Raw genomic sequence first — 15426 nt, 5'->3', positions numbered from 1 at the left:
CTCCATTCAGCAGTGAGGGGTGTGGAGATGTTGGGAGGGGCACACGTAGTACACTGCTGGCTGAGGGCAAAGGAATGAGGTGTGCGCTTGTGAAAAACAAATATCCGGAAAAACCTGTTGCTGGCTATCCAGATTCTGGTTCCCATGTGGATCATGAAACCTGAATTAACTTCCAGGGAAGTGGCTTTCAGAATGTTTCCTGCTATGATTAGCTTTAACTATGTTGTTAAGATTGTTGAGTCGACCCCATCACAGCAGAATCAAACACTGCCCTGTCTTGCAGCATCTTCACAATTGTTACACTTGAGTTCATTACTGCTGCCACTGTGCCAATCCCATCTTGGGGGTCTTCCTCTTTTTTGCTGACCCTTCACATTACCAAGCATGATGTCCTTCTCCAGGGACTGGTCCTTCCTGATCACATGTCTGAAATATGAGAGACAAAGGTATCTATTATCTGTGAAATATTATTTGAGAATTACTGATCAAGAAGGCCTTTACTCTGAAATAACTATCATATAAATTCCTATCATGTGTCAAATACTATCTAGTACTGCACATATATTCTCATTTAATATAATATTCCTAGAAGATGGATCTATATTTACCCTCTGATGGACAGGATAAAGATACTTGTCCAAGGCTATATAGCTAATAAATGAGAGATCCACTAAGTCTCCTCCCTTCCACTCTAGAGAGCACCCTGAACCTCCATCATGAACATGTTATCTTTTGGGTGAATATAGGTGAACAATGGTAGACTCTTTTTAAAATACACAGGAATCCTGATGAGAGTTTATGTGATAAAAACTAATCTCTTAAAGTGGGAGTGGCCTATCAATAATTATAGCAGAATAAATTTTATCAGCTCAGTTTCTTGTCCCCAAGTACCTTAGTCCCCATGGTTAAGGTAGGTGATAATGTTGTTGTTAAGTTCCATAGAGTCCATTCCAGCTCATAGCTACTCTGTGTAGGGTTGTTCTTGTTAAATGCTGTCAAGTCAATTCCGACCCATAGCGACCCTGTCTAGGGTTTCCAAGGAGCAGCTGGTGAGTTTGAACCACCAACCTTGCAATTCAAACCAACCTTGAGGTCGAGTGCTTATCCTACCTACAGCGCCACACCATAACTCTTTCTAGGGTGGTGGTGGTGGATATGTGCTATGGAGTTGGTTCCGACTCATAGTGACACCGAGGCTGCAAAATGAGGCAGAAAGCCTTATCTTCCTCCTGCTGGTATAGGTTATCGGACATTATAAATTTTTGCAGAGTGGAAGCAAGAAGTCTCATCTTCCTCAGAGTGTCTGGGGGCTCCAATCACCAACCTTGTGTTTCAAAGTCCAGTACTCATCCTGCTGAGCCACCTGGTTCCCCCTAAATTAAGAACTCATAATTGTTTCTCTCTATGGAAATCTTTGGGGCGCTGTGGGTTGAGCTGGACTTCAAGGTCAGTTTGAACTACAAGTTTTGCGGTTCTAGCTCACCAGCCACTCCTTAGAAATCCTAGACAGGTTCTCTATGGGTTGGAACTCGACAGCACTTAACAACAACAACATGGAAATCTGTAGTAAAAGGTAAGAGATTTATATGATCTGGAGAGAAGCCAGAATACTGATAATATTGTTAAATGTTGTTGTGTAGGTTCCAACTCATAGTGACTCTGTATAGGCTTTCCAAGGAGCAGCTGGTGGGTTTGAACCACCAACCTTGAGGTTAGCAGTCCCAAGGCTCTCCTACAGTGCCACCCCAGGACTCCACAGGTACTAATGGTGGTAGTGGTGGTGGTTTTGTACCACTGAGTTGGTTCTAACTCAGAGACCCTGTATAGGTTTCTGGGGTTTTAAATCTTTATGGGAGAAGAAACCCTCATCTTTTTCCTGTGGAGTCACTGGTAGATTAGAATTACAGACCTGGCAGTCAGCAGCCCAGCTATGCTATCAGGACTCCTTATAGACGATAACATTGGAATTACAAAAAAAAAAAAAAAGCTTTGAAGAGTCCCTGATTTGTTTAGGTTGGAGATTTGAGACCTCGTATGGTGCTGTAGGATAAGCACTGGACTACTAGGTTGGTTTGAACTGCAAGGTGGGTGGTTCAAATCCACCAGCTGCTCCTGTAATACCCTTTACAGCAGGGGTTGTTGTTAAGTACTGTGGAGTCAGTTCTGACTCATAGTGACCCTGCACAGGTTTCCAATGCTGTAAATCTTTACGGGAACAGAACGCCTCATCTTTCTCCTGTGGAACCACTGGTAATTTTGAACTGCTGACCCTGTGGTTGGCAGCCCGACTCGTAACCACTATGCTACCAGAGCTCCAGCAGGGGTGGGGAACCTTTTTTCTGACAAAATTATAACATCATTCATGGGCAATACAAATTATCCATTTAAAAACTAGCCAGCTGTAATTTTGGTCAAACATTCATTTAACTCCAAAACTCTATTCAGGGTCACTATCAGTCAGAGGATAACCACAACACATAACGCCCCCCAAATGATGGCTGGAACTGTGGTTACCTAAGTAAGTCTAGACCAAATCATGGTGTGGTGCTGTGAATTAATGTGCCAGACTGCAAAGCCATTTGAATTGCAAGGTCGGCAGTTCAAGCTTACCAGCTGCTTCTTGGAACCCTATAGAGGGTCTCTATGGGTTGGAATCGACTCAATGACACTTAACAACAACAACAATATGACCCATGGCTAGATGGTCCCCCACCCCTGCTTTACAGGGTCACTCTGAGTTGGAGCAGACTCAACGGCACTAAACAACAACAACAGAGGCACCTTGGAAGAAAGGCCTGACGATGAAAAGTCCACTACCAACACTATCTCTTGCTGTGGAGCAGATTCCTAATCACTGCGACCCGCGAGTGTATCTGAAGGCAACCCATGTGTATCAAAACAGAACTGTCCTCCACAGGGTTTTCAGTGGCTGACTTTTTGGAAGGAGATTTCAAGGCCTTTTCTCCAGAGGCACCACGGGGTGGACTACAATCTTCAATTTAACCAAATGCTTTAAAGGTTTTCACTTCCTAATACTTCTTCCTATAGAATGGAAAAATAGTACCTCCCAGGATCCGGAAAGTGTCTGACTTTGTAGCCAGTTTAGTAAATAATAGGAGAGATTCCTTCACTCTCCCTCAGAAGCCTCAGTTTTTCTCTGGGGGAAGCAGCATTTGGGCCTTCTGAGGTAGGGGAAAGCCCCTGGAGGAGTTTTACATTTCGACCCTGAGGACTAAAAAGCTTTGTGCAAATGAATTGCCTCAAGACCCTAGGCTGGGCGTCTGTGTCTGAACCTTGTTGCTGCCACGTCTCTGTACCCAACTGTCTGACAGGAAGGCTCCGGCGGAGGAAGCTGGGCACACAGAACTCTGAGGTCCTGGGCTTTCAGTGGGCCGCTTCGGGAGCGGCTACACACGTGGGGGGGGGGGGGGGCACACGTGGGGTCACGTGCAAGGTCACACGCGGTTCGCTCCGCCTTGGCAGGGGCTGTTTAACAGCGGGTAGGGAAAGGCTCTGCTTGGGTGGCGGGACATGAGCCCCTTTGTCCGCAGCGTGGAGAAGCCCCAGCTGCAGGCAGAGCCAGCGCCCTTCTTGTGGGAGACCAGGAGCGCCCCCGGCCGGTGGCTACCAGACTGTGGCTGCTGGGGAGAGCACGTCCCTGGAGAGGGTGGAGCGAAAGAGTCAGAGACAGAGGGAGGGAGCGGGACATTTTTTGGTCAACTGGGGTGTTGTCAAGTGTCATCGAGTCTGTTGCGACTCATCGAGACCCTGTATAGGGTTTCTGAGGAGCGGCTGGTAAGTTCAAACCGACCTTGCGGTCCAGCGCTTATCATACAGCGTCACACAACTGAGTTGTTGTTGTTCATAGCGACCCCGTGTAAGGTTTCCAAGAAGCAGCTGGTTGGTTTGAACTTCCAACTTTGAGGTTTGGATTGCCGATCCCACAGCGCCATATCTGGGATCCGTACAACTGAGATCCTCCCAATACCCAGAAAACATTCATCGCCGAATACCAGCGCTCTGTTGTTGTTAAAGTTGTATTTTAAATTCACCCCCATGGAGGAAAAATGTAATCCAACAATTGTGAGGGCTAATTTTTATGCCCAAGGGGTTAAAACTCCTTGGAAACAACACATTCGCTGAGTTTATCCAGAAAGAACTAAGGAGCACTGTGGGGAGTACAAGAGAGAGCTAGTGGGCTGGAGCCATCCTGTCCCAAAGGAGGAGGGAAAACGCCTTAACCTGGTGGCGGTGGCCAGGAGATGACCTCAGAGATGGAATGTAAACAAGGTCAGCCAATGCTTACAGGGCAGAAATGCAAATGAAGAGTCCGAGGAAATTCCTAAAGCCAAAAACCAGGGAATGCTTGGTAATTGAACTCAATAAAATTTCCCTTAAAAGTATAAATTTTTTCAAACGCTCCATACTTGTATTTGACTTTGATTTTTTAAAAGGAAATGAAATATAGATACAGCTGAAGCCCCCGTGTATCATTCTCTCAACCCATCCTGTTTCCCTTCCCCCTTTATCTCCCTTGTTGTTGTTGAGTGCTGTCCAGGTCCATAGCGACCCTGTATAGGGTTTCCCAGGAGCAGCTGGTGAGCTTGAACCACTGACCTTGCAGTTCAAGCGGCTTTACAGTCTGGTGCCTTAACCCACAGCGCCACACCAGGACTCCTTTATCTCATTAAACATATGTTATTTGAAGAATGGTATAAATCATTTCCTGCATGTTTTATACGTTTACAACATTTATATATACATTAACACAATATAGTGTTATCTTGCATGTTTGAAAATGTAAACAAATGATTGCATATGTAAAACTTATTTTTAAGTTATGCTGTTACATGCTTAGGCTTTCTGGAGAGCAGCTGGTGAGCTTGAATGGCCAAGGTTTACAGCTCAGCATGTTAACCCACAGCTTAATGTGGTAGTTGTTGTTGTCAGGTGCCATCAAGTTGGAACCGATTCATAGGGACCCCATGCACAGCAGAACAAAACAATGTCCGGTCCTGGGCCAACCCCACCACCGCTGCCACACTTGACGCCATCAATGATGCCATCTGGCTGATTCATCTCATTGGGAGTCTTCCTCTTTTTCTCTGACCCTCCATCTTACCCAGCATGACATCCTTCTCCAGTGACTGTTCTCTCCTGACAATATGTCCAAAGTATATGTTCACAGCTTAATGGTGGTGGTTATGTGCCTTGTTGTGGGTTCTGACCCATAGCAACACTGTATAGGGTTTCTGAGGCTGTAAATCTTTAAAGGAGCAGAAAGCCTCATCTTTCTCTGGAGGAAGGGCTGTTAGTTTCAAACTGCTGACCATGAGATGAACAGCCTGACTAGTAACCACTGTGCTACCAGAGCTTTTCCCAGCAGCATTTTGTTGTTGTTAAGTGCTGTTGAGTCTGTTCCCAACCATAGCGACCCTGTCTGTATAGGGTTTCCAAGGAGCAGCTGGTGAATTTGAAATGCTGACCTTGTGGTTCAAACTGACTTTGTAGTTCAGCACATTAACCCACAGCAGCACACCAGGACTTCTCACAGCGTCAAAGGGACCCTATAAGGGTTTGTTGTTGCTGATAAGTGCTGTCAGGTCAATTCTAACTCATAGTGACTTTGTATAGTGTTCCAATTTCCAACCTTGTTGTTCAAACAGACCTTGCAGTCCAGTGCTTATTCTACAGTGCCACACCTGGACTCCAGGCTATAAATCTTAACAGGAGCTGAGAGCCTCACCTTTCTTATGCAGACAAGTTGGTGGGTTTGACTTGCTGGCCTTGCAATTAGCAGCCAGTGCTTATCCTGTAACACCAGCAGAGCTCCTAGCTCATTCATGTAAGCTGTTGTATAGCTAGTTCTTCATTGTCTGAATCTTTCCATTCTATTGATAGACATTTACCAGCCCTGGTAGCATAGTGAGTTAAGGTTGGCCTGCTAACCGCAAGGTCAGCAGTTCAGCAGCTTAGCAGTTTGCATCCACTAGACTTCTCAGGAGAAAGAGACTTTTAGCTTCCGTAAAGATTTACAGGCTTGGAAACCCTATGCAGGGTCACGATGAATTGGAACCAATTTGTCAGCACACCACCACCATTGATAAACTTTTGGTGGTGGTGATAGTGTGCCATGGAGTCAGTTCCAACTCATAGCAACCCTGTACAGGGTTTCCGAGGCTGTAAATCTTTATGGGAGCAGAAAGCCTCATCTATCTCCCGTGGAACAGCTGGTAGTCTCAAACTGCCCCATACTGATCCTGGTGTGGCACTGTAGGGTAAGTGTTGACTGGTAACCGCAAGGTGGTTAAAGCCACCTCAGAAACCCTAGACAGGGTTGCTATGGGCCGGAACCAACTTCAAGACACTTAATATCAACAAAAACCCCATACATAAATGCAACTTCAGATAAAATAAAGACCTTGTGCAAAGGAGTCCTAGGTTTGGTGCTATAGGAGGCATTGGTCGGCAGTGCTCTTCGAAATCCTATTCAGGTTTGCTATGAGTTGGAACCTACTGGCTGGTACACAACAAGGACAACATGCATATCTAATTATTCTAGTACCATTTACTGATCAGAAAAGTACAGTTAAGAAAAAAGAAAGTGCTCTTATTCTCTGGTGCACCTGACTTGTGTCCACCAGTAAATTCAACTTTCTGTCTCTAAACCCCTGCCCCTCCCCCCAAACCTTCCTTGCCAATATGATTTTCTTTCCCTTATAATTGACTTTATAATTGACCAATCCATATTGGCCATTCTGGATTAATCTTTCCAGATACATGGCATCATGTCATGTCTTTCAATGTATAATTTCAAGTTCTACAGTAGAGTTCTTTCCTTTGTTATTTTCACAGTGCTTATAAATATGGCTTCAGATTTTCTGAGACTTCCTCTTCTGCTCATATCCCTCACTTTTTATGGCTTTGGGGTAGGGTAGGTGGGTAGGTATAGAGCATTGGAGGGAATCCTGAAGGGGAAAAGTGACTACCAGGGCCCAGAGAGGTCTCAGTCTGGACTCAGGCACTCTGCTTAGCTGGTAATGATGGTGGCTCCTGCCAATGCTAAGCACCAGAGGATGTGTGTGTTTCTTTCTGTAACTTTTTTTTTTTTTTTTAAAGCTTTTATTGTAAATTGAGTGATACTTTACATGGGAGAACATCAGTTTTGCACTCACCCTATCATATTTTGTTTCATTGTAATGATTACAATTCTCTTCATGCATTATCAGTTAACAGTATTTGCTTCTATTCCCTCTGTTTTATTGTTGTTGTTGTTGTTGTTTTTTGATGTACACAAAAGCACTCAGTAATATATAATCATTTAAACAACCAAAGGGCACATTCTGCAAGCCTGCCTACTGGCTACCAGCACACAGCCTTTCTTTTTCCATGAGTCTAGAGTTCTCGGCTGCTCTATATGCTCTTCATGCCATCACCTCTGCCTCCTCTAGTGTCTTTGCTTCTCTGGTTACAGTCCCACATTCCACTCATGCTCTTCTCTCTTGATGGTCCTAGGGTCCTCTGTTCATGGGATGTAGGATTAATGTTACAAAACTTCTACCTTTACAGTTGTGACAATCACAATTAGTCATGATAACGATTATTCACTATTGAACCAAAAGAATCCTATCCCCATGTCCTTTCACCAAACCCATATAGTCAAGATGAAAACTATTCAGTGGGGAATCTATCTTTACCCACACACTCTGAAACTAAACTGCCTATTGAAAACTTGTAAGCCAACCACTTTATGCCTTTATAGCCCTACCACCAACATTTTAGGTAGCCAATGTCTAAATTGCCTGTCCCTATCAACTCTGTAGTGTAGTGGTTATGAATCGGGCTGCGAACCAAAAGGTCAGCAGTTCGAAATTACCAGCTGCTCCGCAGGAGAAAGATGAGGCTTTCTGCTCCCGTAAAGATTTATAGCCTCGGAAACCCTGTTCAGGGTCGCTATGGGTCAGAACCGACTCGACGGCACTTAACAACAACAACAACAATCAACTCTGTATACTGAGAGGATAGGCTTGATCCTTGATGTGAAGACTCATTTCCTCTTGATTGCTATTTGGAGCTACTACATCCATGAGTATAGGTCAAGTTCATCAAATTGTGGCAATTTACACTTGCTTCCTTTGTTAAATTTTTTTATCTTCCTCTAGTAGAGCTCTGGTCATCAAGCCATCAAAGCTAGGTTAAATGGGTACTAACTGCAAGTTTGGGTAATCTTGTGCATCTCCCCCCACTTCATATCAGCTGAATGTGCATCTCCTCCCACTTCATATCACTTCACTCTCAGCTCTAGTCCTCCGTGGCTAGGTCAGGGTCCATGGGCTCAGGAGTTCCTGTCTCCCCAAGCTTTGGGCCGTCCATCCCTTTCTCTTCTGTCTCTCATCTCAAGGTCAAACTCAGCCTATATCTTCATTACTGACTTTCTCCCACTTCCACTCATTTGTAGACCAACATGGTAGCTAGAGAGCTTGCATGCCTGTTCATGTGTTCCTTTTTCTTTCCTTAACTTTTTACTGTGAATTGAATGATTTTTAGAGCAGACCATCAGTTTTATAGTCAAATCATATACTTCATTGGTGTGGCGCTGTGGGTTAATGCGCCAGACCACAAAGCCATTTGAACTGCAAGGTCGGCAGTTCAAGCTCACCAGCTGTTTCTTGGAAACCCTATACAGGATCACTATGGGTCAGAACCGACTCAACAGCACTTAACAACAACAACATAATGTTACGTATCCCCTTTCCTCTCTGTGCTTCTTGCTTTTATTCCTCCTTCTTTTCCAACACTCCTGAAGTTTGTCCTTGGGGAAATGCTGACCTTTTGATTTCCTGGCAGTTGCTCTAGAGTTCATATCTCATTAGTGTTGTTGTCTCCCCCACTATATACCATCTATTCCTTGGCTGAAAGTGCAACCACAGGGATGAGTTCAGTTCCAGACCTGAAGGGTGATCAAGAGTCATAGTCTCATGGTTCCACCAATGTCTTTATCTGACCAGTAAATGGACTTAGAAAATTTCCAGAAAAAATTTCTGATGATCAAGGTCATTGTGTAACACAGTTCTAGCCTGGGCTTCCCCTCCCTGTGGGGCACAGTGCCTGGGACACAGAGCTAGCTGGCTTGGCTGGTGTTAGGGCAACACTGACTAACGTTCTGCATTTTTCAGTCATCTTCCTTCAAGTTCATAGTTCCATAGGAAAGGGTTTTTCTAAAATTTGTACATTTTGTTGTTGTTGTTAGGTGTCATCAAGTCGGTACTGACTCATAGCGACCCTATGCACAGCAGAACGAAACACTGCCTGATCCTGGGCCAACCTCACTATTGTTGCCACACTTGAGTCCATCAATGCTGCCACTTAGCCAATCCATCTCATTGGGTGTCTTCCTCTTTTTCTTGGACCCTCCACCTTACCAAACATGATACCCTTCTCCAGTGACTGCTCCCTCCTGACAATATGTCCGAAGTATGAGAGATGAAATTTGGCCATCCTGGCCTCCAAGGAGTACTCTGGCTGCACTTCTTCCAACACGGATCTGTTGGTTCTTTTGGCAGCCCATGGCACTTTCAATATTCTCCTCCAACACCATAACTCAAAATTTGTATATAAGTGTCATTAAATATCCACTTTATAATAGAACATCTGTTTCTTCATCACAAACAACCTCACAAACCACTAAAATCCCATATTTTAGCTTATTGCGGTAGTATCCCCCACTTCCATGTATCAATTTTTGGAATTTTATATTATAAGGCAAGCTGTCATGAATATAAATACAATGGCTCAAACAAAATTGGAGTTTCTTTCACTGCCATCCAAATACCTAGAGGGAAGTAGTCATCTGGGCTAGTAGGTAGCTCTGCTCTATAAACTCATTCAGGGAACCAGATTTCTACCTTTTTAAAAAAATTGTGAATCATGTGAAGATTTACAGACAAGATCATCAACTTTACATTCAACAAATCATACACTTTGTTTCATCTCAGTGATTAAAATCCTCTCCATGCAACAACAGTTATCTCGCTTCCTCCCTGTGGTTCCTGTTTGCATTCCACCCTCCTTCCCATCCCTTTTCAACTTTGTCCTTAGGTAAATGTTGCCCTTTGCTTTTGAATGACTGACTGTTCCATGGGGTAAGAACACCTTACTAGTGTTGTTGTACTTCCCTATAAACATATCCAGTACTTGGCTGAAAATTGGCCTATGACAGTGAGCTCTTTTCCAGACCTGAAGTGTGGTCAAGGGCCATAGTGGTTTCTTCCACCTTGTTGCAGCACGTTTTCCAAAGGTGTTGTCTTTAAATGAGTGGCCAAAGCTGAGGTGCTGACAAACTCCATTCTGGTTGCCAGTCCCTGTACTGATGTTTCTCTGATGTTGTTAGTTATCTGGAACACTTTCTTTGAATTCTCAGAGCTAGCTCATGGTAGCAGTATTCTCTCAATTTTTGAAATATTCTCAATAATTTTTCTATAGTCTTTATACTAGAATATAGATTGGATAAAAAGTCTGCAGTTCACCATTTCTATCCTTGAGTGTATTAAATAAGTTACTCGATTGCTTTCTCGTACGAAGTGTTAACTAACAAAAGCTTGAAAATATGATTTTCTTTCCCTTTTAGGTGACTTTGTCTTTTTGTTGCCTGGATGAGAATAATTGTTTTTCTTTCTTTCAAGTCTAATACTATGGTTTTAATAGAACACATCTCCATGTTGGCTATTCTAGATTAATCTTTCCAGATACATACTATGTCTTTCAATGTATAGTTTCAAGTTCTAGAGTAGAATTTTTTCCTTTTTGTTCCCAGAGTGCTTAAAAATATGGTTTCAGATTTTCTGAGATTTTCCTCTTTTGTTCATCTCCCTCACTTCTATTTGGACCTTCTTCCAAATTGTCCCTATTCTTGGGGTTTATTCCTGGCAGTTTCTTTTGATTTCTTGGCTTTATCTTGGAAGAAGCTTTGTTTGTACAGCTCTGGTAGTTTATTGGACCCAGTCTGCCAAAGTACAATGAGATCTTATTGCATCTTGGTGATGCTTTTGCACTCACTGATGAGCTTGACCCTGCAAGACTCCCTTCTGGCTTCTAGTGAAAGTTGGCAATTGGAAGAGTCTCCTGCTTCCAGGGTTGTCAGAAGCCCAGTTCTTTTCCTTTACTGCCCCAGTTACAAATCTTGATCCCATACAAGTTTTGTAGCACAGGACTTATCTTTCTCTGAGCCTTGATAGTCCAGTTGGGTAAGTACTGAACTGCTAACCAAAAGGTCAGTGGTTCAAATTCTCTTGCTGCTCTGAGGGAGAAAGATGAGGCTGTTTGCTCCTTTAAAGATATGTAGTCTCAGAAATCCTATGAAGCAGTTCTACTCCATACTTAAGGGCTGTTATGAGTCAGGATCGAATCCGTTTAAGGGATTTGCATTTGGGGAGTCAGAGGAATACTATACCCCTGCCCAGGTTTGGGGAGATTTTATCCATAGGTTTTCAATTTGCTATTCCAGTTGTACTTTGCTGTCATCATAATTTCCCCCATCCCACTAATTTTGACATATATCACTTTCATTGTCATTCAGTTATAAATCTTTTGCAATTCCTATCACGATTTTCCTTTGAATCCAAATAAGCTTGAGCCCTAGCAGCTGTCAGTAACTATGTTTGTTGGCCTCCTTTCCCAAGTGGGGAGATTCTACTCCAAGTCCTGGCTTCAAGCACTGAGCCTGGTTCTAGTGCCCCACTTAGATTGGAGTATTTTTGTCTCCTGACTGCCTGGCTGCATCCCCTGTATCTCTACTAGGCTCCTTGCAACCTAGAGGCTTCAGTCCTGCTCAGGACTTTATGGTTCTATGTAGGGGCCTCACAGTGATGATAATCTTGTTTTTGAGTTTAGCACTATCATTTTGGTGTTTTCTTTTTATATTTATCTATCCCTGCTATATATTTAGAGTAGAGGGGGTGCCAAAGAATGAACTCACAGAGGCATCTTGACTCAAAGTCTCTCGAAAAAACACTTTTGAATGCACAATGAATGGACAAGAGATAACATGAGTTAGATTTGATTCCCACTCTCAAAGAGATTAGAATCTAGGAAGAAGGAAGGTGAACTCTTACGCACCATTCTTAGACTGAAAACTGCTCCATTAGCCGTAAACAATAAAGAACTGTGTGGCTCCACAGGAAGTGAGGGTTTCTGAGTGAGGGGAATAGGGAAGACTTCTCAGAGGCAGTGAATTTGAAACTGATCCTGTATAAATGTCATGCTGAGAATATCCTTGGGTTGGAGCCGCAGTCTACCTTGACAGAGGTGGGGAATGTGCTTAAAGGTAAAGCTGGCATTAGTGCGCAGGTTCTATTTGCAATTACGATGCTCTTGACTAGCAGTGTGAGCCTGAGCCAGTCTTTTCATCTCTCTGAGACTTAGTTTCTTCATCTGTTGATGTTATTAAGTGCCGTTGAGTCAGTTCTTACTTATAGCGACTCTGTATAGGACTTCCGAGGAGCTGCTGGTGAGCTTGAACCGCCAATCTTGTGGTTCAAACCGAACTTGAGGTCGAGTGCTCATCCTATGGTGCCACTACCTATTTCATAGGGTTGTTGTGGGAATTCACTGCAGATAATGTATGTAAAGTCATAGTGAACTTTTAAATAATAGCTATAACTACTTTCATTCTGTGGGAGAAAGAAGAGGCTTTCTGCTCCAGTAAAGATTTATAGTCTCGGAAACTCAATGCATGGTCTCTATGAGTTGGAACCAACTCCATGGCACATCACTACCACCACCATAATTATTATTTGGAGACTCTTGATGGTGCTCTTAGCTGCTAACTGAAAGGTTGGAGGTTCAGCTTTACCCACAGTCTACCCAGAGGCACCTCAGGAAGAAGACCTGGCCATCTAGTCTGAAAAATCTGCCATTGAAAACCCTATGGAGTACAGTTCTACTCTGACACACATAGATTTGTCATGAGTTTAAATCTACTCCATGGTAGCTGGTGGCAGTGGTGGTAGATTTTTCAGAAGTAGGTCATCAGGCTTATCTTCCAATGTGCCTCTGAGTGGACTCTGACACACAGTGGGTTGCCATGAGTTGGACTCAATGGCAATGGGGTTTTCATTTTTAAATTATTATAATTATTGTTGTTGTGAGGTGCCGTCGAGTCAGTTCTGACCCATAGTGACCCTGTATAGTGTTTCTGAGGAGCAACTGGTGAGTTTGAACCGTTGACCTTGTGGTTCAAACAATTTTGCAGCCCAGAGCACTAACTCACAGTGTCACACCAGGACTCTGATAATTATTATTAGGATATGGAAGAAGGCCTTGAACATGAAACTATTAACTTTTTTTTTTAATGCTAAATTAAAAAAAAAAAAATTTAAGGTTTTATCATGCATTGAGTGAGTGAAGGTATACAGGACAGGTCACCATTTTCACATCCAGCAGATCATTGTAATGATTACAATCCCCTCCACGCACCCTCAGCCAACATTCTTTACCTCTGTTACCTTTTTGTTTGATGTACACATAGCACATTGAAAATATATATTCGTTTCAATGTCCAAAGGACACATTTTGCAAGCCAGCCTCCTGCCCTCAGTCACACGGCCATTCAGTCCATGGGCCTAGGGTCCCCTGCTGCTCTGGTTTTCTATGCCATTGCTTCTATCACCATCTCTCTTGTCATCACTTTCCTGGTTAGGATCCCTTATTGCTCCTCTCACGCTCTTCCTTCTTAATGATCTCAGGGTCCTCTGTTCCTGAAATGACACATTAACTGCTCCCCTCGTTTAATTGCCCCTCTTTTATGTTTATAGTTGTGACAATCACTAACAATTACTCACAATCAAATCCTAAAATCCTATCCCCCTCATCACCAGACCCATCTGGACAAGAGGAAAACTATTCAGTAGGGTTTCTGTCTTGTGCCCCTTGTTCTGACACTAAGTATCCTCATGAAAGCTTGTAAGCCAGCTACTTCATGCTTTTATAGCTCCTAATTTTGATAGCGAAAGTCTAAATTGCCCATCCCTATCAACCCAGTGTGCTGTGGAGACATGCTTGATCCTTGATATGAAGAATCCTTCCCTATTCAATTGGAATTTGGGGCAGCTTCATCCATAAGCAAAGATCTAGTTGATCAGCTTGTAGAATTTATGCTTGATCCTTATATCATACTTCTTAATCTTCATCTGGTCAAATCTGGTTGGCAAGCTATCTAAGCTAGGTCAAATGGGTACTGCCTGCAAGTTTGGGAGTTCTCACAAGTCTCTCCCCTCTTCAGAACATGTGGCTGCTTCACTCTTAACTCTACCCCTAGGTCGGTGTCCTTGGGCTCAGGAGTTTGAAACTGAACTTCAAACTATTAGCTTTTTTTTTTTTTTTAATGTTTTATTGTGAATTATGTGACAGTTTACATGGGAGAACATTAGTTTTACGTTCATCCTGTTGTATATTGTTTCATTGCTATGGTTACAATCCCCTCCATGCTTCATCAACCAACCAAAGGGTATACACTACAAGCCTGCCCCCTGGTCATCAGCACACAGCCCCTTTCCTTCTCTGTGTCTAAAGTCCCCAACAGCTCCATCTCTCTACGTCATAGTCTCTGCCTCCATCTCAGGCATCACTGCTTCTCTGGGTAGGGTCCCACTCTCTGCTCTTCTCCCTTGATAATCCCAGTCATGAGTTACAATGCTGTCTGTTATAGGATAATATCCATGTGCCTACAGGGAACCAGTTAATACCACTATTATTCAAATTTACGTACCAACCACAAAAGCCAGTGAAGATGAAATAGAAGAATTCTACCAACTTCTTCAACACTCATGGAAGTAGCAGTCAATAGATCAAATGGCCTTTTTAAAGTGTTGAAGAGCAAAGATGTCAGCTTGAGGACTAAGGTGCAGCACTCTAGCCTGACTCAAACCATGGTGTTTTCAATAACCTCATATGCATGCGAAAGCAGGACAGTGAATAAGGAAGACAGTAGAAGAACTGATGCATTTGAGTTATGGCGTTGGAGGAGAATGTTGAAAGTGCCATGGGCTACCAAAACAACCAATAGATCTGTTTTGGAAGAAGTGCAGCTAGAGTGCTCCTAGAGGCCAAAATGGCCAAACTGTGTCTCTCCTACTTTGGACATATTGTCAGGAGGGACCAGTCACTGGAGAAGGATATCATGTTTGGTATGGTGGAGAGTCAGAGAAAAAGAGGAAAACCCCCAACGAGATGGATTGGCCAAGTGGCAGCATTGATGGACTCAAGCATGGCAACAATAGTGAAGTTGGCCCCGGATCTGGCAGTGTTTTGTTCTGCTGTGCATAATGTCACTATGGGTCAGTACCAACTCAATGGCACCTAACAACAACAACCAACTTCTTCAATCTGAAATTGATCAAACATGTAATCAAGATGCATTGATCATTACTG

Source organism: Chrysochloris asiatica, unplaced genomic scaffold, assembly GCF_000296735.1.
Source record: "Chrysochloris asiatica unplaced genomic scaffold, ChrAsi1.0 scaffold00004, whole genome shotgun sequence".
NCBI lineage: Eukaryota > Metazoa > Chordata > Mammalia > Afrosoricida > Chrysochloridae > Chrysochloris > Chrysochloris asiatica.
The sequence above is the reverse complement of the archived record's forward strand: the minus strand, read 5'-3'. Positions refer to the sequence as shown.